General features: G+C 41.9%; 1 protein-coding gene across 4 annotated transcripts in view; it reads left to right on the plus strand.

Annotated features, from left to right (window-relative positions):
- Window positions 1–23,535, plus strand: part of PHACTR2 (phosphatase and actin regulator 2) — a gene marked incomplete at both ends in the record, with an annotated part of 197,920 nt that overhangs the window by 57,779 nt on the left and 116,606 nt on the right. The gene's annotated exons all lie outside the window — the stretch shown is intronic.

Consider the following 23,535-nt stretch of genomic DNA (forward strand, 5'->3'; position numbering starts at 1 on the left):
GTGGAAAATGTCTCAATATCTTCTGATATTTCAATTTCAGGGTATAGGCATTAGTGGCCAGTCAGGTGCCTTTTAAAAGTATATTTGCCTTTAATATCTCGACAGCTAGACAAACACGACTGTGGAAATATTCTAATGCCAATTAAATGATTAGCATAAAATTGCTCCTCAGGTAGAACTTTTTCTCTGCTGTATTGAACTTTTACGGGATTCCTCCCCATTTTGGTGTTAGAGATCCTAAACGCAGAATTCTCCCAAACGTGTTATGGATCCTCTGCCTCCTGCAACTCATTAGCTCAGTTGCTCAGCTGGTTGCAGGTTTAGAGAGGGATGCCCCGCAGCCTGGAGACACGCTCAGCTCTGCAGAGGAGGCATCGCTTACAGCACATTCCACAAAATAAGACCACCCGTTTGTAGTAACTGTTTGTGAAATGAAATGTGGCTATTTCAGCCCTTGGTTCCGGCGGCGTAGGCAAGCGGAGATTTTGGAGGCAGAGTGTTTTGTGTTCTTTCATGAAATAAGTTACCAGACTCTGTGACTAAAATAATTTTCTTTGACATTGAAGACATTGGCAAAAATTGGAACAGTACAATCTTAGGGGTGAAAATGTGAGGGTTGTGAACGAAAGGAAACAGATATAACAGGGTGTGTGGGGGGGGGTGGAAGGAGGCTCGACTGATGTATATTTGCATTGTATCCCACATTTGTGGTCATTAAAAAAATATGCCAATAGGGCTTGTCATAAAAGCATGTAGGAATGATGTTCCATGACAAGGCACAATTTCAAGATCAACCCAAGGCTTCTCTAATTACAGCAGTAGAGTAAAAAATTAATAAATAAACTAGAATCCCTAATTTAGGCTCATTTAAAACTTCTGCCACCCACAATTAATTATACTGAGGTCCTGGCAGCATAATCACTTGAATTCAAGTAAATGCCTTTCTTAACTCTTGTATTTATTTAAAGGCCATTTAAGAAAAGAAGGAACCTACTATAGCAGTCCTTTTGTAGATTTAAAAAAATGCCAAGGGCTAGGATTTACTTCTTAGCTTACTGTAGCTTAGGGAGATAAGTGTTTTCACAATTTGTACTTCTATTTATGCTTTTAGGTGCTATTAATAAAATACCTCTGCTTCTGACACGTTTATGACTACACACTGTGTCGAGTAGCTTTTAAAGCTGCAATTTCTATATCATTTCCAATCGCAGGTGAAATCCCAAATGTAAGTATGTAAACCCTTGAGTGGAACAACAGGCTTTCAAATTAAATTATTTGAATATTTCAGAAATAACACTTTTCTCATCATAGTTAATTGCCTGTCAGTGATCACTTTTCATGGTAATGTTTTGATGATGTAAGCAGCCTTGTCTAGCAGGGACATGTGGATATCCACCACCACCGCCACCACACACACACACACACACACACACACACACACACACACTTCAGTAACTTGTATTGATTGTAAGGAAGGCATTTAGGATGGTACTAGTAAGTGGCCAAAAACAAAGAAAACAAAGCTCAAAATACTTTTAACATTTTACCCGGACTCCCAGTTAACTTGGAATACTGCAACTTCTCCAGTTTAATTTGAACGAGAGAATGATGTTAAATACCTGCCTGAATTTTCCAGTCAGAAATGGGTCGAGGCCTGGATATGAGAGGCCAGCAGTGTAGAGCTCAGCACCAGCCCTAACGGTTGCACCATCCATTCCAAGGAGCCAGGCCTCCTCCTGCAGGGGTTTGGCAATAAATTGTTATGCAAAACACAACAGTGGGCACGCACAAGCCCAGTGCCTCTGATTTATTCAAATCACACGGAGGGCTGCCTAGGAGGTATTTGTGTGCATTTTCCGTTAACACGTAAGGAAGAGTTGCTGCCTGGGACTCTGGCCCTTTGACTTTTGTTCTCAATCTGTCAGTGAGGACATCTCAGCCGGCATGCTGGTGGGCTTTTCCCCACCCTCTCCTTAGCAGGTGAGAGCTGACAGTCCTCCCACCTCTGAGAAGGAGGCATCCCTTGCCCATAACTGCTGGCGCATGTATTCCTTTAAAAGCTTTTCCTGGAATCACAATAAAATATTTATCAAGCGGTGTGTGTGGAATATGTCAGGGCAGTTTTAGCAATATCTAAGCTTTTCTCCTTTTTTCGTGTGCCTGTGTTTTCTTGTGAATTCTGTGGCTGGTATGGATGTTCTCCTATCAAGCAAGGCTATGGCTCCAACTGCAGTCCTTGTCATTCCGCCCCTGTGTTTCTGCCTCTGCTGCTTCTCCACCCAGCCTTCACCAAGCGTCCTCGTGGATGCGCTGGGGAAAGGAGTGCCGAGGCAAAGCTGATTAGTAGTGTGATTAACATGTAAGAAGGCCCAATGTTTTGAAATGTAACTTCATATTCTACAGGGGCAGAAGAGCATCACACATTCTGTAGCATTTGTTGGGCTAATTTTAAATATCTTGCTTGAGACCAAGATATTTCCATTACTGTGTGCGGGTCACAAGAGGCACATTCGTTTGGGAGGAGAGGTGGCATCTGTGAGAGCCACTGTGTCCTCACCTTGCATTCTGTCCCAGTGGCTTAAAGGTTTTTGAGCCTTGGTGCACAATCACTGAATGTGAGAAGTTGACAGTCTACCAGCTCCTTGCAAAAGAGACTGGGGAATGATCAGGGAACCAGTAGAGGAAAGGTTTATAATGGGATGAGCAAGAGCATTAAATAATCCAAGATGGAAACCCTCTCTGCCACCTGCATCCCAGTGACTGTGAACAAGGTCTATAAACTCTGTAGCCATTTATTTTCTCCTCTATAAGTGGCAACAAAAATTGTACCCATCTCAGGATTGTTATGAAGAGAAGATTTGATGATACGTATAAAGCTTTTGGTACAATAGCTGGCCTATGGTAAGACTCAATGCATGTTGGCTGTTTAACCATCAAAAAATTGAAGCAGGATTGCATTATGGACAAACACAGACCCTAGCAGATGGCTGCAGCAGTGAGATGATGCTGTGGAAAGGTAAGCAGTTCTAAGCTGAGGGCCGTCAGGCGACTGTCCCAGGGGTGTAGTGGGAAATGGATGTGGGTGGCGCCACGGGAACGGGGTTGAGGGAGGCATCGGATCTGCGTCAGTAGAGCATGAGGAGCAGGGGAAGCAGACCAGTCACAGCGGACCCTTGAGGTTTCTAGTTTGAGAATCTAAGATAATAGTCTTGCACTACGGAGCACAGAGGAGTTTTAAGGGAAAGACAATGGGTTCCATTTTGGAATTGTTGGGTTTGAAATAGTTCTATGTGACCCACTAACCCTAGTAGCTGTTCAGTGATGACTTTTTAATTCACTAAAAGGTGTACACACACACACACACACACACACACACGGGCATGGGTACATGTGCACACATGAAATTCCTTACTAACCATGGATTTGAGTTAATACAGGGTGGTTTTCTGGTTTTTTTGTTTTATCCCCAGTTTAAAATCTTTTCTATTTTCCGTATGATGTAGTTCATCCCAGTAAACCCCACAGCAGCTAATGCTTCCCTGCCCCCTCTCCCTCCAGCCTATAGAGAAAGGAAGACTTTTCAGTGCTTCTTGAAAATCTTTCCAACACAGGTGGAGATAAGACCAGGCCCAGAGAAACATGTCCCTCAACACTGAAATGGTTTTGGTAAAGACCAGGCTGTTATATAAGCAGATGTAAGCACAGAGACGTTTTATTTCAGACTGGTTCAAAACTCCAGTAGGAGAAGCTACTTGAACAGCTCAGGCTGCCCCAGCAGAGTTCCTGAACTCAGAAGATGGTGATTCGGGAGAATGGTTACCTAATGGAGTACACTTTTCATGTGAATTAATTTGCTTTGGAAAGGAATGCTTTCTAGGGCATTTGGCTATGTTTGAAAACTATATTTGGTACAATTTAAAACTTTTTCTTCTATCCTACTTTCATGATATCTTGGTCTTAGTAGCTGCAATTTTGTTAACCATGACACTTTTTATAAATATAGTAATGTTATATAGACATATACATGTTATGTAATATATATGCATACATTGCATGCATTAGAAGGCCTTTATGTGTGTGCTTGTGTGTGTGTTCTTGGGGGGCGTATTACCAGCCTTGATGCAGGGGAGTGAACTTAATAAAAGTATAGAACAGATTTTCTTTTTAATTAAAAAAGAAATTTATTCTTTTTCTCTGAAATATCCCTTATATTGTAAAAATAGTTACTATTGAACATTTTATTAGTTATAAAACAAGTAATTACAGTGTTTTCCTTTGAAGTTATTGTGAAGCCCATTGTGCTGCTGCAGCACTTTATGGTTCACCAAGTACACCCAGGGTTCATGTAGATATTTTTTCTAAGGGAGAGACTAAAATTTGATAAATAATCTGCTTTTAGGAACATTGGCTTTCAAAATGACAGTATTACTATGGAAATCACCATCCCTTTAAAAGGAAAAATAGGTTCACGTTAAAAGGTAAAAGTTCTTTAAAAGTGGCACTAAATTTTCTTAGTAGTTTTTACTCTAATTGTAGAGCAACTTTGACCTCCTGAGAGTAAACCAACAGACTCGGCTTAAGAGTGTGGCGAAGCAGGACAAAGTCTTTGTTTCTAAAACAAAGTTGCGTGTGTATGTGTGTATGTGTGTGTGTGTGTGTGTGTGTGTTTTCAGATAACGGGAATTAGTTCTGAGTGGTTTTTTCTTTGCAACCACTCGTCTTTCCCAAGGCGAACTGAATTCTGATTTTTCTATATTGATAAGATAAAATGGGAGTTCTTGTGAAATGGCGTGCTTGGATCAAGAAGAACCATTGGAAGAGATATGGAGAATAGGAATAAAGAATACATTTTGGTGGCAGAGAAATCAGTAATCCAACATTTTCTAAATTATATGCCATTCCGTAACAGTTCCATAGTGTGTTAATTAATTGCCCTTGATACAGCCACAGCGGCATGCACACACACACACATAAAGAATTTAGTGTTCAGGCAATTTGGGAAATGGCTGAGTTTAACAATATAAAACAGGTTTTGTAACATGCGAGTGGAATTAGCATGTGATTCCTCTCCTGTGCTGATATGTGTTGCAAATCCCCAAGACAGAGTATAGAATGCAGCTCTTCCTAGTCCCGTAACCAGGGCCCTCCAGGGGATGCCTGGCTGTGAGGTGGATAACTCAGATTTGGAAATCACTGAGAACTGCTTTATTCTTATTCTTGCTTTTCATTTCCACCTTCCTTTCCTCTCTCGAATTCTTCTCGGCTTCCTGTTTCCGGATTTAGAAAGCCACTTTTGGGAACTAGCAAACTGTTTGCATAAATAGCAAAGCTTGATTATTTAGGAATTAAATATCTGAGTCATCTATGCCCAGGATTTCTCTTGCTGTTCTTTGTTTCTGGCCTTTGGGGCATTTCATTGGTCATTGGCACCCCCATCTGATAACGGAAAGAGGGAGAGGGAGCTGGGACTCAGACCTGTCTTGGAAACGACTGGAAGTCAGTTACACCTGTGAGATTAGGAGTAATGTGCGGATTTCACAACCCAAACTATCGTTCCCCATGAAGTATCGAAAATTGATGATAAGAGATTTTATATGTAAAATGTTGTGTAAGTCAAGCCTCACAAACATATATTAAAAAGGCAAGTCATATTTAACGAAATATTAAGTGTCTTGAAAGAAAGGGAGCTTACTTTTTTGGAATGTCTGTTATGTCCTAGGCACCAACTTCAGTATTCACATGTTACATCACTAATTCTTGCAGCCACTCTTACTTGCTCTGTAAGTAAATATAATTTCCTCAAGTTACGCATGAGGAAACTGAGGCTGAGTAAGAGCTCACTCAATAAAGAAGTGGGTGATTTATAGACTGGAATCCAGCTCTTTTTGACAATAGCAAAATTCAACCCAGCATCTTTAATGCCACTGAGAATGGGGAGTCTTCATCATTGTATCTTCAATGGTATCTTCCCAGTGCCTGGGATGTAGTCAGCATATAATATATGTTTTAAAATTAAGTCGAATGTGCCATTTCATTAATGGAGAGCAATTTTTCCAAAGGGAAATTCCTTTTTAAATATTAGTGTTGAAGGTGATCGTACCACATCTGAATATCCGAATACATCCTTAGATAGAAGTCAGTGCATGGGTAAGAAAAAAATGTAGTTGAGTGTTTCTTTCATAAACATTCACACATTTTTGTATGTGCAAGGGGCCTCATGCGCAACTTGGCTTCTATTCTACGGCTCTGGGGAACCTTAGGAGCCTTAGGTTTTAGGAAGACGTGTGACATGATAGGACTGATGATTTCAAAGCAAAATCATAAGAAGAATGGATGGGAGAGAGGCAAGAACGGAAGCTCCTAAGAATGAAATCCATGTAGAAGGCTCTCGAGTGAGGCGATGGTGTGGACGGGAGAGGAAATGTAAGGAAAGCCCGGCGCTGTCTCAAGGCCCAGCACATGTCTCATATTCATGGTACCTTCCCGAGTGGTCTCTGGCCCTGCCTTTCTCAGGGCACTAGCAGAACTTGCCACACAGTTGGTACTCGGTGGTGGTCTACCTGAGATGATCTTCCATTTCAGTCTTTGCTTCCCAACCGGACTTTAAGCATTTTGAGGGCAGTGGACACATCGTAGACGCTTGCTGTGCCCTCCGAAGTGCTAGAGCGCTGGTTCTCGACTTGGCCACTCATTAGAATCACCTGGAGAGCTTTCAAAATACACCCGGCTCTGGGCAGGTTAGATCAGAGTCCCTGGAGTGGGGTCACCATATTGGTATGTGTTTAAAAGCTCCCCAGAATATTGATACGAGCAACCTGGGTGAGAACCACTGTTACAGACACTCAGAAATAGCTACCAAGTAGGAGCCAGCACCCAGCTTCTCCCCCCTGCCTCTTCTCTGCCCCTCCCTTGCCCTCGCCCTCCCCCTGTCTCTGAATGGGCTGGGCTAGCCGAGAATCTGTGCTTGGGGAATTGTCTGCTTCCAGGTGCAATGTGAGGCTGTGACAGTGACTGAGACCTTCGAGGAAGTAAGTTGAAAACAAAAGAGCAGAGGCTCTGGACAGTGCGTCAGAACAGGAACCAAGTTAGCTGGCTGCAGGCTTTCTGTACGCCAGCCCTTCGGAGCGTGCGGACCTGACCAGAGAAGGACACAGAGAGGGCCAGGCCCTGCTTCCGACGGGGGCTGCTTTCCCTCCAGCGTCTCAGGCAAAGTAAACACCGAGTGAAGATTCGCTGCAGTGGCAAACAGTTTCTGGTGAGACTTTAACATGTAAAGCTTTAAACTAGTAAGAGATGCTAAACATCCCTTGTCGAGAGTTTATACATTATTAGTCCCCAAATAGCACCGCAGTGACTTCTCATCGCTAACCGTGGATCTGTGCCGAGCGGCTGGGTCAGCGCCGCCGCTAGACACGATGCTATATTTGCTGGATCCATGTGACTCGCCACAGGCGGCCTGCTTTTCAGTGATGGAGAAGTAGGTCCTGTCCCACCTGATACTTCCCCCTCCAAACACACGCACACGTGCGCGCACACACACGCACACCCCTCAGAATGAGCTTCAGATCAGTGACCTTAAATAGTGAAGCACAGGGATGGTTTCATAACTTGTTTTTCTGGGTATTTTGGGAAATGATGCTTTTTACACTAGGTTCAGTATATACCTTTATTGGAAACAGTAAAATTAAAATAACTTATCTTGTATAATATTTTATGTAATATGGTCATAAGGATCATTTGAAAATGTGTAATTGACAGAGGGCTTTTTAAAAAAACCTCTAAATGTTTTTGCAAGTGAAGCATTCGGTATTGGGGGAGCCCTCAGGGATTACAAAGGAGACTTCCAGGGGCCCCACATTCTGTTCTTGTTTGTTTGTTTTGCCTGTAGTGTCACTCCTGCATGGATGTACCTTATATCCCCACCCTAACTGCCCACCCTGCTCCACCCCCTGCTCCTTCTTGCCGTCCCCTTCGAGCACATGTACCTTGGTCTGGCTGCTCTGCGCTCCCCAATACACCCCAGGAACACAGGCAGTTTCAACATGCTGATCCTTCTACATGGAAAGCACTGACCGCATCCCCCGTCGCCACCTCGAAAACCCTCCACCTCGAATGAGACCCAGCTCCGGGGCCCGTCTGCAATTCCTCCAGATGGAGTTAATGTTCTCTTGCCTCCACTCCCAAGCTGTATTCTCCTCTCCTGTTACAGCACCTGCCAGGTGAATTGTGATGCTATTTTATGTGTCTGCCTCTTCAGCCAGACTGCAGACTCCTCAGGGACGGGGCCTGGTCTCCTGCATGAGTCACTGCCTAGTGCAGCCGGGCCAGGCTAAGAGGGCGAATGAACAAACTGGCAGAAATAAAGCCTGAGTTGTATCTTTTCTCCAGCACTAATAGTTACATAGAAACTATGAATTAATTTTTATTGGCAGTTGAGTGATGTGGCCATATACCACTTAAGACAAGTAGTGGGGAGCCCATCAGAACTGCTTGTGGGATTAAAGTGTGTGTGTGTCTGTCTACCCATCTATCTCCCTGTCTGTCTACCTATCTGTCTATTTACCTACCTATCATCTGTTATCTATTATCTATTTGTATCTGTCTCTGTTCATCTATTATCTATCATCTATCTATCATCTATCTATCTATCTATCTATCTATCTATCTATCTATCTATCTATCAATCATCTATCATCTATATCTGTCTATCTGTCTATCTATCTAGCATCATCCCAGCCCCACATCAGACCTATAATCCAGAATCTCCCATGGAGGAAAAGAGGTAGCTCTATTAAAAAAAAAAAAAAGTTTCCTGGTGATTCATTGCACGCCTCTGTGAGACTCATTGTCAGTCTAAGGTACATATAATAAAGCTGCTCAGACAAAGCGGAGTTCTACTGTTTTTTGTGTTAAGATAACTGATTGTCACCAATATGAAAACACATTATTATTTAGAATCATTAAGATCTTGTGCCATTTACAAAAATGCTCTGATATACCCTGTTGGAGACTTGCATTGACCAGTAAGTGGAGAGGCACCTCTCATTGAGATGGTGCCTGAAAAGGGTGGTGACTTCTGTGTTTCCCTCACCCACTTACTGTGGGAGATGCTCTCTAGGGTCCTTGTCATTAACTGAGACTCGCTAAGAACTTCATCCACCCAACTTGCCTTTAATTGATCAAGTGCCGTGTGCCTCCGTTCGCATTTTATATACTTGGGTGTTGTTTTCTTAGTAATGGAAATTCGACACCCATCCATTTTTTATGAGCAGCTTAACTTAGGGCATTTGTAATAAGGGGATAAAGGGAAAACTTGCCTGTCCTGACCTATGGACGGTCGGCACCGTGCAAGAGTAAAAATATCTTCGGTTTCCTCTGTGAGACTTCAGCCTCCACCACACCCACTTACAGAATGGAAGTCAATTCATTTGCTCAAACAATAAGCATTTTACAACATTCATTAACCTAAGGGTCACTTTTTTAAATTAAGGAAGTTCAAAGACATTTGTTTAAATAACTGTGTGACTATAACTCTAATTGAGAAAAGCCAGAGAGTTGAAAATTAAAGCCAAGTCTGTCTTTAAAATCCAGACTTTGTGGAAAAGAAGGAGCCCTGTAGCTCACATTCAGGACGAAGCACTGCCGTTAACTTCACATGTCCTGGCCTGTGTCAGTTTTGATCGCAGCGCTAACATTCTATAAACAGAGGTGTCTCTCACGCTAATAGACATGGGCTCTGTCCCCAGCAGTTCCAGAGAAGGTTTACATGGAGCCTTAAAACTATAAAATCTCCTAACGTACTTTTGGGCACCTGGGTTATTTTAAAACAAAATCATGTCCCACAAAACTATGTTTTAAATGCAGGACTAGAACTAAGTGATTTTTTTTTTTTTTTTTTTTTGAATGCTGTACATTCTTCAGTAACATCCCTTTCATCTTCCAAAATGCTTAGAAATATAGTTCACTTCTCACAGTTCTCCAGTGAATGATGTAAACATTTCAAATGACCGGTTCTGCTTTTACAGATATGAAAGTAAGGCACAGAAGTGGGTTTACTTATTTACTTCAGGGAGCAGCCTCATGTGCCACTTAACTGCACATGGAAAACGTTGCATTGACATAGAAAAAGCATGTCTGCGTGAGTATGTGCTTGGCCTTTGGCCAACACCTGAGGCACAGGCCATGGCAAATCTGATTCCCATTGACTTTTATGCAGAAGGAAAGCCAAACACAATTTACCCTTAGGGTTGCATGCAATATTGTTTTTCAGGGAAATGTGGTTATATTTGTCCTGGGTACAAAGACTGTCTCTGGGGAGGACAGCCAAATGGCTTTGGTCACAGCGTCCACAAATACAACTGTCCTCATTCGTTGATGTCTGTACTGGGATGTGCACTCAGGTGATGATGCATTGGAAATCAGCTGGAAATTTCAGGAGAGGCTCATGAACTTGGGACCACACCTGAGAAGGGCACATGTTTATATGGAAGGTGGGGAGCAGATGATGAGGGGACAGCACAACCCCCCATGGAAATAACAAAAGTAGGCGGATTAGAGCAGCCCTAGCATTTTCCCACAGAGATTGAGAGTGGAGACCCAGTTCCAACGTAGGGGCTGGAGTATTGGGTAGGGAATTTGGACAGATGAGAGAGAGATCCAAGTAGATGCTAGTTTATGAGACAGGTCGATGGAAGATGTTGAGAGGACTGCATGGGTTTTATCCTGGCTTATTTGATTTGATGTGAGCTGGCAGCAAAGAAAACTTGAAATCAGAGGCAAGTTCCCATGCATCCGAGTCCCCTCAGGCCCCCTCCGTGTGGAAGGGCAGCTTATTGCCATAGTCCAGCCTCTCCCTGGGGCAGCACAGGACTCAGGCAGCCAGCACCTGGGGAGAAACTCACCCTTCAACCGCCACCATTTCATTTTAATTCATAGTGGGCATGAGAATCATTCTTAAATCGCAGCTCTTTCTCATCTCTAGTCACGTTTACCTGCAAACTCAAATGGAACATCCTCTGTCATTTGGGAGAGTGTGGAAAAGTGCAAAGAAATTAGACTCAGTAGGAAAGGACAACACACATCCTGGCTGAGCCTCGCCCGCTTACTGGCCTGGGGCCAGGGGCGCATCCACGGGCCTCCTTTCTCCTTCTAAGCGGAGGGTCGATTATTCTTGGCACTGCTAGAAGTATGACATAAAAGCAGACTCGTGTAATGCCTACCTGGGTTTTATCTTTACAAATATTAAGGCATTTAATCGTCACAGTCACCTCGCAGATGGTTGTGAGGGCCCCACCCGCAGCCCGCCGTGACCCCTGCATTCCCACCGTGTGTCCTCACACCCTCAGCTGCCCTTGTGCTACTCCCCGGGTTCTTGCTTTTGGCAGCTTCCATTTCCTTCCCTTTTCATGGGCTAGTTTTTTTTTTTTCCTTTTAGTTTTATTGAGATATAATTGATGTACACCCCTGTATAAGTTGAAGGTGGCTAGCATAATGACTTGATTTACCTATGTTGTGAAATGATTATTTCATAAGATTTTTAGTTAACATCTATTATCTCATATAGATACAAAGAATGTTTACATGTGCTGTTTATTATCATTTGTGGTCCGGGAAACCAGACAATTGAGATTGTTGTCCTGGAACAAGGTTATGTCCATGGGCTGGAGCTCATGAATGGGCTGGAGCTCATGAATTTGACCTGGACCTGGACCAAGGGGCCGTTCAGTTTATTTCCTAGCTCTTGACAAAATCTTCAGTGATCCTGCCTGTGCCCTCAGGATAAAATTGAAACTTAAGGTCTCACACAAATCTCCACCCGAGTCACCAACATTATCACCCACCTCTAGTCATACAGCCCTGGGCCCCAGCACCCCAGACTCTACCCCGTATACTGGGTTCTTGCTCCTGTGCCTCATGGTCTTCTCCTTGCCCACTGTTCCTTCCCTGTTCTTCACCTGGTGAGTTTGCATTTGTCTTTCAGGACACATGGCTAATCTGTCACCACCAGGGAACCCAGTGCAGGCCGAGTCACTCCCTGAGCTCATCTGGCACACATAGCATTGCATTGTCATGAGTCCTTCATGTCCTCTCTCTCTACCAGCCAGGGAACTGCTCAGGGGCAGAGTTACCTTCTCCTTGGTTTCCTTAAGGCCTAGCACAGTACGTGGCACTCAGTAGGGACTCAATACATGCTGGCTGGCTCACTGCTTAGGCCTTCGCTACCAAGCTGCAGAATGGGCTATGTAGCACAATGGTGTATTTATACAGTCTCACTACGTCAGTTTTTTAAAGTTTAAGGTGAAAAGAATTGTCTGAAGGAAATGTAGTTGGATGCAAATATGCAAAACATTGCTGTCAGCTTGAGGATGTTGGTAAAATCCTTATACACCCAGAAATAGTTCTTGTGACTATTGATGTTTTGGGTTTTTTTTCCTGTGTGACTGACATTAAACCAAATTTAGAACTTTAAAATGCATATTTTGGTAGGGATTCCTTACAGGGGAAGATGGAACATGTGATAATTACAGCAACAAGTATGTTGAATGTGCTATCTCATGAAGAAGGAAGGAGTATATACCTAAAGAAAATGTTTTTCTCAAGGGAGATTTGATTATATCACAGGCATGAGTGATATATGAGTGAAAGTTGGCCATAAGTGGGGACTAAAAAGGAACCAGCCTTCAACCTGAAAACAACGCAGCCTAGTGATTTTTTAATTCATTTTCTTTGAACATTTCCAATTACCTCTTCTAGAAAGAGAAATTCTTTTTCAAAATACCCCAGATGTATCATATTCTTAAATTATCCCCTGCTCTTAATATGCGGAGGTGGAAAGAAAAACTTAGTCATAATATCCAGATGAGAGAGAATAATTCTGAACTATTGTTGAAAATACGTTAATGTGATTATGGCATATAAAGATGGTTTTGTTTTTATAAAAATATGTTGTGTGTGCATCAGCAATGTCTGAGAAGAATATACCCAAGCTGTTCTCCTTCCCTGGGGAATCAAAGGGGCATTTTTATATTTTACTTCATATTTTTCTATTTTGTTTGAGGTCTTCTTGGTTTTGCTTTTTACCATAAGCATGCACTGCTTTTAGAAATGTTGAAAAGCCAATAAATTATGTTTTAATCAGTTAACGGGAAAATAGCATATACACTGCTTTCCCATGTGAGGCGCATTGTATGCTGGGTACACATCAAATGCTCATGATGTGGGTGCCAACCCCCTAGTAACTTGGGGTGAATGGCTTGAAGGTCCTGTCTCCCCACCCACTCCCCACACTGCCCCCAGTACAAGCTGTTATTGAAATTGTTCTTTTATCAGTCAGAACAGCTATAAAATCTTGTTAATTATTATGACCAAGACTTGGTCACAGTGATTAACTTGCATGCAAAATTATTACAACAAAAACATTTTAATTGGATTTTCTTCTGTCTTCCTACATTGAGAGTGGACTTGAGGTATATGGGTAAAATAAGCAATTTGGGAGTATAGCACCAGTCATTTTTTAATGTGGTAGGAAGCATTTTATTCCCATAGCATGTACTTGTGTTCACATGGCTGAGCTCCACCCTGTGTCTGTCTGGGTGGCGGCACTGTGTTCAAGCTGCCTCAGAAGAGCTCCAGGCCTGTGGTAGGACCCCAGGGCTGCAGGGAATCAGGTGAGGTGCTTCTTAGAGGGGCTGAGCCAAGAAGCCACAGGGTGAGTGTGTAAAGGCTCCACCTGGGAGGTGAAGCTGAGTCTGTTATTGGTTCCAAGAGTTGACAGCAGTGGTGGAAGTGAGAGATGGAGACCACAGTCAAGAGCTGGAAACAGTATCATAATAAAGCAGGAGTCAAGGAACATGGTGGGAGCTCCCGTTATGAATCCTTGATGAGTGTATTGTTTGTCCTGTGTTAAAAATACAGTCGCATACATACATACAATAGAATGGGACAAGTTCTGTGCCAGAACTTTGTTTATTCTGAGGTATATCAAAGTTATACTTGGTGACTCAGAATTTAAACTGAACTGCTACTGGGGCAGTTCATTCAAATAATACTTGATCACTTATCAAGTAAGTCTGTGCCATGTATTGATTTTAACTTCACCTTGTGCGAGGAGATATAGGCTCTTCAGTGTCTCTGTGTCAGTCACATCACTGTGTCTCTGATAGATTTAGTTCTGCTAGTGAGTGTGTGAATTTTGCAGTTGTTAAACAGGACTGAGCGAAGCTTATTGTTTTGCCTTATTTAAAAATAGCCCTTTATTATTTCCGTTAATGATCATAATTTTTGAGTATAATTTAGATGAAAGATATATTCAACAAAGAGAAATTGAGTACCTGCTTTCTCGGGCATCCTTCTAGCTGCAGAGAGCACAGTGGTGACAAGATACATCACATCCCTGCTACCATGGGGTTTACACTCTCTTGGGATGAACAGACCATAAACAGATAAATACATGGTCAAACGAATACGTGGTCAAACACCAGGTAGTGCTAAGAACCTGGAGGAGAATAAAGCAGAGAGGTTGAGCAGGGGTCATAGAAATGCTGTTTTAAGTAAAGTGAATTTATCCCAATGGTTGACCATAAAAATGAGACTGGGTTTCAAAACCTGGGGGATTTTTAAGCATAGCTTTAAAAATCTTCTTTTACCAACTTGGTGTAGTTTCAAGTGAACACTATTTTTCCTTATTTCATATCCTTGAATCCATTAAGTTTCGTGCTGTGTCAAGTTTCCAGAAATGCCCCAAGGTCAAAGAAAAATGCTAAGAATTCCATCTTGTTTTGTGTGAGGACAGAATGAAGGCACATAATTACATGACCGTCCCCACCCCTGACAAACCTGCAGTGGCCCAGATTTGTTTGAAATTTAGCACAAAACTACATTGTTATCAGAGGATATTCCCAGGAGATAAGAAAGGTCTGGCAGAGCCACCCTGGCAGCTTGATTACAAAAATTGTAAAACATTTCTTCCTCAGTGACAAAGACTCGTTGTTTACCCTTGTATAGAACAAGTTAGAACATGTTTATTTTGAAAAATCTTTGGTCCTAGTAGCATCTGCCTGACTCTGCTGTGTACACCAGTCACCCCAGGGAGAATGTATAAGACATGTCAATTAAAGAAGGACAGATGGATTTTAGCAAAGACATTAGAATTTCAACAGCCAGAGAGTGTCTTTCAGGAGTCACATTAGATGTGTATACATTCATTTCAAAATTTTAGTATTATTCGAAAACAAATACAGAATTCTGATTTTAGAAATGCCCTTTGAGCCAGTTTGCAAGCCAGACCAAAACTTTATCTAGTCATTCATTAGTTCATTCATTCTGTCATTTGACAAACATTTGTGAAGACTTCTATCCACCAGTGTGGTGCTTTTTGCTAAGTGTGTGTCAATAAATTAGAGCCATTACTTTCTTCTGAGCTGATGCTGTTATGGGGAGACAGATAAGAACTGGAGGTGCTTAGATGACCGTGAACAGTACAAGGTGTAAGGCCAGGAGGGAAGAGCTCTGCCTGGCAAGGTAGGGGGAGCTCCAAGAGGAAATGGCCTTTGGGCCGAAGTATTCGAAGGACAGGTTCAAGTTTGCTAGGCGGAGGGAAATAGGAGTTTCTGGCAGTAGCCTCTTACTTTGTATTTACACATCATTATTTTCAAAACTAAGATAGCATGACTCAGCTTGATAACCTGTCTTATTCCACTCGATGACCTAGAATGATCTTGACTAATTAAAAATAAATAAATTTACTTACAGGACATGAATATTTCCTACCATTCAATTTCATAAATACTGGGCACCTAGCCACAGGCAATATGCTATGCCATTATGTAGGTAGCCTTGGAGAGCTCAACAAAATCTTTTCCCATCTTTTATTTTTTAATATTTTATTGAGGTAAAATTCACATAACATAAAATTAACCAGTGGTATTTAGCACATTCACAGTTTTTTATAACCACCACCTCTATCTAGTTCCAATATATTTCATCACCCAAAGACGACTCTGTATCCATAATGCAGTCATTCCCTATTTCCCCCTCCCCCACCCCTTACAACACCAGTCTGCCTTCTGTCTCTATGGATTTACCTATTCTGGATATTTCATATAAATGGAATCATACAATATAAGACGTTTTGTGTCTCACCTCTTCTACTTTACATAATGTTTCCGAGGTTCTCCTACATTGTGGAATGTATCGGTGTGTTATTCCATTTTTACAGCTCAACAACTCTTCATTGTATAGCTATCCCACATTTGGTTTATCCAGTCACCCACCCATGGACATTTGCATTCTTTCCATCGCTGGCTACTGTGCATAGTGCTGCTGTGGACATTCGTGGACATGTATTTGTTTGAATGCCTGCTTTCAATTCTTTGAGTATATACTTAGCAGTGGAATTACTGGATCATATGGTATCACTATGTTTCACTTTTTGAGGGACTGCTGAACTGTTTTCCACTGTGGCTGCACCATTTTACATTCCCACCAGCAATATGCAAGGGTTCCAGTTTCTCCACATCCTTGCCAATACTTGTCACTTTCCAGTTTTTTAAATAATAGCTGTCCAGGTGGATGTGAAGAATTATCTCATTGTGTTTTTGATTTACATTTCCCTTATGACTGATGATGTTGAGCTTTCTTTCTTGTGCCTGTTGGACGTTTGTATATCTTCTTTCCTCCAACTTTGATGGCAATTCCAAACAAAAGTTATATAAATGTTCCAAGCAATGATAGCCATGGCAAAATAACTGAAGCACCTCACAAGGGGACTGATTTTAGGCAGACAGTACTCATTTGGCTCTGAAAATTATGGATGGATGGTTTAAAAACCAATCTTCTTTTATAGTTTTTATGTTATGCACAACTGTTGCTATATTGGTTAAAACATGAATTCACGAGTGTCTTCTCAATGATAAGCGTTAGCTTCTCCTCTGCAATAGCTTGGATCTGATAAGAAGTTACTCAATTTGAGCCAGATCTATGATCTACCCATTTCTTCATAGCATTTGGAGATGTTATAGATTTTGCCTGTGGGATATCGCTTCATAAATTTTATACTAGCCAAACATTTGCGAAAGATACGTATATGTTTGGCTGGTATAGAAATTATGAAATATGCACACGTATAAAGAGATAGTGCCTCAGGACTAGAAGGGATATTGAACTTAGATTTCAACAGTTCAACTCAATAATTATTTCTATACAGCATATTTGTTCTTTTGCTTCCCCAGAAACAAAACTCTACATCTTTTTTAATATTCCCAGTGAAAGCTGCTGCTCATTTTTCTTCGTAGCTCCACAGTTATACGAAGATTAGGCACTCGGGACAAGGAAAGGCCTAGAGCCAATGTTCTTTATCCAGAGAAAGAGAGATGACCACAGCACTATTTGCTGTAGCAACCAGTGTCCCCCCTGGTGCTTTCTGTGTATTCAAAAACTTTGCATCGAGCACCGACAATGTTGCAGAAATTGTCTAGGACCTGGGACTATCGCAGAACAAAACACGGAGCTTACCTTCCGTCAGAGGAAATGATTAAGCACAAGTGTGTCAGTGGCTGTAAGCGCTGTGAAACAAAAGAAAACGGGGAGGGGGCCTGACGGCTGCCGCTGAAGGAAAGGTGGTCAAGGAAGGGCGCTCTGGGAAGTGCGAGCATGCAGAAGCTAGATGGCAGGGGAGGGAGCGGAATGTGATGGGCAGGCTTTACCCAGGTGGCCAGGTGTGATTTCAAAGGACAGTGGCAGGGTAAGGCCAAAGAAGCCCATTCAAAACAGGCCAGTGCTGACGACACACCCAGAATTACGGGGACCGGGTTTATCTGTCCCTGTTTGGGGAACCAGCCTAGCTTATGGCTCAGTGTCTGTATTTGTTTCCTGTTTTTGCTGTTACAAACGTAGTGGCTGAAGCGACAGAAATTCATTATCTTGCAGTTCTGGAGGTCAGAAGCCTAAAATGTGCTAGCAGGACTACATTCCTTCAGTAGGCGCCAGGGGAGAATCAATTCTCTTTCCCTCCTGGCTTGTGGGGCCGCGCACATTCCTTGGCACGTGGCCCCTCTGGCCCCTTTCTCCCTCTTGAAAGCCAGCAACACAGCATCTTCTTATCCTGAACATCTGCTCCTGCTTTTCCCCCTTCTCCCTCTGACTGACCCTCTCGCCGACCCCTCAGAGGGACTCTTAGGGTTACACTGGGCCCACCCAGATAATCCAGGAAAATCTCGTCTCAAGACTCTCCTGCCATAGAAGGTAACATAGTCACAGGTTCCAGGGATTGGGGTGGGGACAGCGGGACAGGGGGCTTTATTCAGCCTGTCATAGTGGCTTTCTCAAAGACCACCTGGTCACAGTCTGATTTTTTTGTTTTTTAGCAGTGCTGGTCCCAACATTCTTAGGCTGTATTTTGATTATTGAAGGTTTCATTTTTTAAGTTCTTTGCCTTCACTTTCTGGTAAGAAGATATATGTTTAAATGGAAAAAGATTGCATTAGACTGCAATTCCTTGAGGGCAGCTGAGATGGCCACCTTCATCTCTTTTCCCCTAATGCCTCACAGAAGTCAAAGCACATACTCGATCCCTGTAGAAGGTGGCGGTGATGGTTACATTGTGCAGAGAGGGAGGATGCCATTTTAAAGTTTTCTTAAAAATGCCCATGGAAATAATAAGGTTCTCTAATTCCAAGTATGAATACAAATCTATTATGTGACAATCATTTTGACCACATACCCTCTCCCTAAATATGTCTGTGGAAATGAAACATGTAGAAGGTGGCCATCCAGGTCTGCTGAGAGAGACAGACTTTTCCCCATCTCCAAAAGAGCAGAATATATTTCTGGTACCCAGTCTAAAATTTCCTTTCAGTGGTATTTTTAAAAACAAGTGAAGTTTCAGCATTTGAATTTATATCAAGCCCCACTTTTGGCAAGGAATCAGCTAAATATTAAAGTAGGTAATTTGGGCTTGACTCCAAAGTACCTCTCTGTGATGGAGAAAAGCATTTTGGCATCATAACGGTACCTCCACAAAATGTCCTTGAGTGTTGGGATGGAAGGTGAGACAGGTTAGTGAGAGCTGGAGATTCTACCAGCCACTTTGTGGGGCATCGGCAGGCTCCACCGCTTGTAGGTGGCCTTTAGCTTGAAGGGTTTTGTCACCGCACATAAATGCTGTGCATTTGTTTACTTGTTGAGTGTGCTGTCAAGAGGGGGGAAAATCCCGAGGGGACGCTTACTGAAAGGGAGCCCAGAGCAGAGCGCTGTGCTGTTTTAGGATGAGAATTCTTAGCCCTGAGATAATGAAGTTCAGATTGAAGGCGCTTTCGGGCTGCTGCTCAGCTTCCTCTGCAGTGTTTGCAGGGTGCTGTTCCTCACTGAGAATGACCTGTAAGATGTGCCACCTGCAACATGTGGCATCGCAGCCTCGCAAGCCCACAGCCGGCGTGATCTGGCTGACCTCTGCCAGGCAGGCAGCAGGATTGCTGCTCAGATATCTTCACCGTCCTGCGGGCTGCGTTTTCTGCTGAGGTGGGCTCTGACAAGAGGAAGGTGAAAGCCTTGGCTACGCGGCTAAAATGACTCAACAAAGGGATTCGAGTCTTTCTTATGTTAGATGAGTCCTTATAAATACTTTAAGATGAAATGACTAAAAGTCTTTATTTTGCTGTCATTTAAAAAATGCTCTTTTTTGTGTCGATGCAAATATTCAGGAAATGCCGTCTGTCCAGAAAGCCACAGTCAGGCATAATTTATAAAATATTAACTTTACTTTCAGAGGAAATTTAAGAAATACATGTTAATATATAAAACCTTTGAATTGGTGATGTTTTTAAATTAACTGCAGTAGTAGAATCCCTATAAATACGGTATATCCAGTTCTGACTCATTTTACCCAAATTTTATTCCTAACCTGAAACATCGATCCCCTAATTATGGCTCAAAATAAACTTAAAAATGTGTAATAACTATTATTGACTTCATAAACAACGATCCTTCTTTATGAGTTGTTACAAAGATTGAATGAGTTAGTATTTGTAAAGCCCCATCCCTTACACATTACTTTATAAAATAAATTAAGATCATGAGGATGAATTCCACTTACTCAATGCTCTTGATGAGGCAAATTGAATTCCTCTGTTTAATTTAAACCTAATAGAGCAGGTCTACAGCATGCCAGTTCACTTGGGGTGGCAAAGAAGGGGTCTTTTGCACCCTGAGCCTCCCTCACAGGAAGCTGCTCATAGGTGGTCTGAATAACCAATGCCTTGAGCAAAGCATGTTTTCAGTGGCTGCTTCAAGCAACACAAGCTGTAGCAATCATCATCCCACAAACCCTGTCCTCTCTCCCTCAGCACCAGCCTTCCTTGTTGAAAGTCATGAGCAGGGAATTCAGTAAAGTACTTCGCATGAAAATTGAACCCCCATGTTAGGCTTTAATAGAAGGGGGTTTTACAGAGTATCTGCCCTCCCACGTGCGGGCTCACTTCAAGGGCCTTCCTGGCCCCATCGGCACAGCCCACGGTGGAGCCCCATCTGCGGTACACCTAGTTAGTATGATTACATTAAACTGAAGACTGTCTCACTTGAAAGGGAAAAGTCAGGGCCCTGAACCTACCTGGGTTCCTGACCTCTAACGCCCAGTTTCCTTTCCAAACCTCACACGCTGGGTTTCAGCAACAAAGGCGAGTTTGCAGCCTGGTAAACTTGGAACTCTGCGTGCCTCTGAGAAATACTGAGCTGCTCATAAACGCCTGCCCTCGAAAAAGCATCGTTAAGAGACAGACGGAGTGGAAAAGGAACACAGTGATGCAGGCCCTGCGCTCCTTTATTCTGCAGTGCTTTTTGATTCAGATCTGCTTTGTTTCTCGGATGATGAATCTATCTCTGTTATGGTCCAGTGTCATTTATTCTGGAAAATTGAAACTAATATGTGAAAATAAGGAGTGATGGAACCAAGCCAGAAACACACTGGCATAGATTGGCCTTTGAAGCTCGAGAAAGGCACTGAGATGGTTCACTTCCCAGGCCTGCCCCCATCCCCAAAACCACCAAAAGGAGAACTTAAGCTGTTTTCTTACCCGCATCTGAAGCACTGGCTAAAACTCACGTAGAGACAGTTATTTCTTTGGGGTTCACATAATACTGTTATTTACACTGCTTCTATTTGGGGGAGGACAAGTATGTTTTTATAGCTTATTCTGGGTATCTATATTTTACCTAAATATTTATGTTATTTAAAAAAAAAGTTTAGACCCTCCATTTATTAAAATAATTTGGCTAGAATTTATATAGACATAAATATTTTGAAATGTTTGGCTTACTTTAACTAATAAACTTTATTTTTTAGAGTGATTTTAGGCTCATAGCAAAATTGATCAGAAAGTACAGAGAGTTCTCATGTACCAGTGTCTCCACACATGTACAGCTATGCCCACTGCCAACATCCTGCACCGCTTTGGTACGTCGGTTACAATCAACACACCTGCGCTGACAGATCGTCACCCAAAGTCCATAGCTTACATTACAGGTCACTGTTCGTGTTGTGGATGCTAAGGGTTTTGACAAATGTGTAATGAAATCTGTTATCATACAGAATAGTTTCACTGCCCCCCCAAATTGTAAATACTAATCTTTTTATTGTCTCCCTAGATTTGTCTTTTCCAGAATGCAGTCTAGTTGGAATCATACACAGGCTTTTCAGATTGCCTTCTTTAACTTCATAATTTGAGTTTAAGTTTCCTCCATGTCTTCCCATAGCTTGACAGCTCATTTCTTTTTGCGCTGAATAATATTCCACTGTCTGGATGTACCACGTTTTATCCATTCACCTATTAAAGGACATCGTGATTGCTTCAGATTTTCACACTTATGAGCAAAGCTGCTGTAAACATCTATGTGTAGGTTTTTTGTGGACATAAGTTCTCAGTTCATTTGGGAGGATTTTATGGAGTGCAGTTGCTGGATTGTACAGTAAAAGCATGGTTAGTTTTGTAAGAAATTGTCAAACTGTCTTCCGAAGTGACTGTAGCATTTTGCATTTCTTCCATCAATGAACAAGAGCTCCTGCTGTGCCCATCCTCGCCAGCACTGGGTGTTGTCAGTGATTGAGGTCGTAACCATTCTAATAAGTGCAAAAACTATCATTGTTTGAATTTGCAGTTCCCTGATGATATAATGTTGAGCATCTTTTCATATGCTTACTTGCCATCTGTATTGCTTTGGAGAGGTGTCTATTCAGATCTCTTGACCATTTTTAAATTGGGTTGTTTGTTTTCTTATTATCAAGTTTTAAGAGTTCTTTGAATATTTTGGGTAAAAGTCCTCTATCAGATGTATCTTTTACAAATATTTTCTCCCAGGTCATAGCTTGTGTTCTCATTCTCTTGACATTGCCTTTTCACAGAGCTAACAATTTTAATGAAGTCTAGCTTATCAATTGTTTCTTTTATGGATTATAACTTCAATGCTGTGTCTAAAAATCCATCGCTAATACCCAAAGTCATCTAGATTTTCACGTATGTTATCTTCTAGGAGTTTTACAGTTTTGTGTTTTACACTTAGGTCCATGATCCTTTTTGAGTTAGTTCTTGTGAGGGATGTAAGATCTGTGTCTAGATTCATTTTTATTTTATTTTTTGCATTTGGATATCCCATAGTTCTTTTTAATATGAACTTTTAAAATTAACTTCTTAAGGTGAATTGTAGGTTTAAGATTGAAATAGAAATAGTCTTGGTTTAGGTGCAGATATTTTACCTATCAAGGCAGTATCATGAAATGACGATGACAGTTCTATTTCATTCCACTTTTAGAAAACCCTGGTTAGTGCAGATGTGTCTGTAGACCTCATTCTTACTGTACTATACTATGTCTTCACTAGGGAAGGAAAATAAGCTCATGTAGAAAATGGCCTAGAAAACCTTAAGGTCCAAGTCCCATGTTCATCTTGCTCTATGTAATAATTTTAGGAACAGTATTTTTTTTCCTTGCAGATAATTCAACAGTACAATATAATTAGTGAATTGCTACTCCTTTCAGGGGTGTTCTTCATATACGTTCTCACTTCTCTTCTAGAGAGTTACAGCCTAACAATGTACCATCCTCTTAAAGGCTGTGATTCAACAAATACATTTTCTTGCTGTGTGATCTTGCCAGAAGGAGGACACCCAGTCCTGTTTACTCAATGAGAGAGCAGTTTTGCTGAAAATGAGACTTGCATTTTTATTTTGATATATAATATTCTGTAGATTTGAAGATGGTATTTATATACTCAGGGACTATTGAAGAAGTGCTCTGGTTTTTAAATTGAGGTCTTGGGGCCAGCTGTGACTCATGCTACTGATCAGTTTTGTGTTCATTGTATGATAAGTGCTCACAATAAAGGAGTCTGATGCTAGCGAGGCCGAGCCAGTTAGATGATTTATTTCTTGTCTGTTCCATTGGAGAATGAGCCTTGGATTCATGCCAAAGATGATAAAGGCCAACGGCATCTGCTTTATAAGGTGTCAAGCTGATGACTGTGCAGCTGGGCATGTGCGGATCGCTGCAGG

This window comes from Miniopterus schreibersii (genome assembly GCF_964146895.1).
Source record: "Miniopterus schreibersii genome assembly, chromosome: 6".
Classification (NCBI taxonomy): Eukaryota; Metazoa; Chordata; class Mammalia; order Chiroptera; family Miniopteridae; genus Miniopterus; species Miniopterus schreibersii.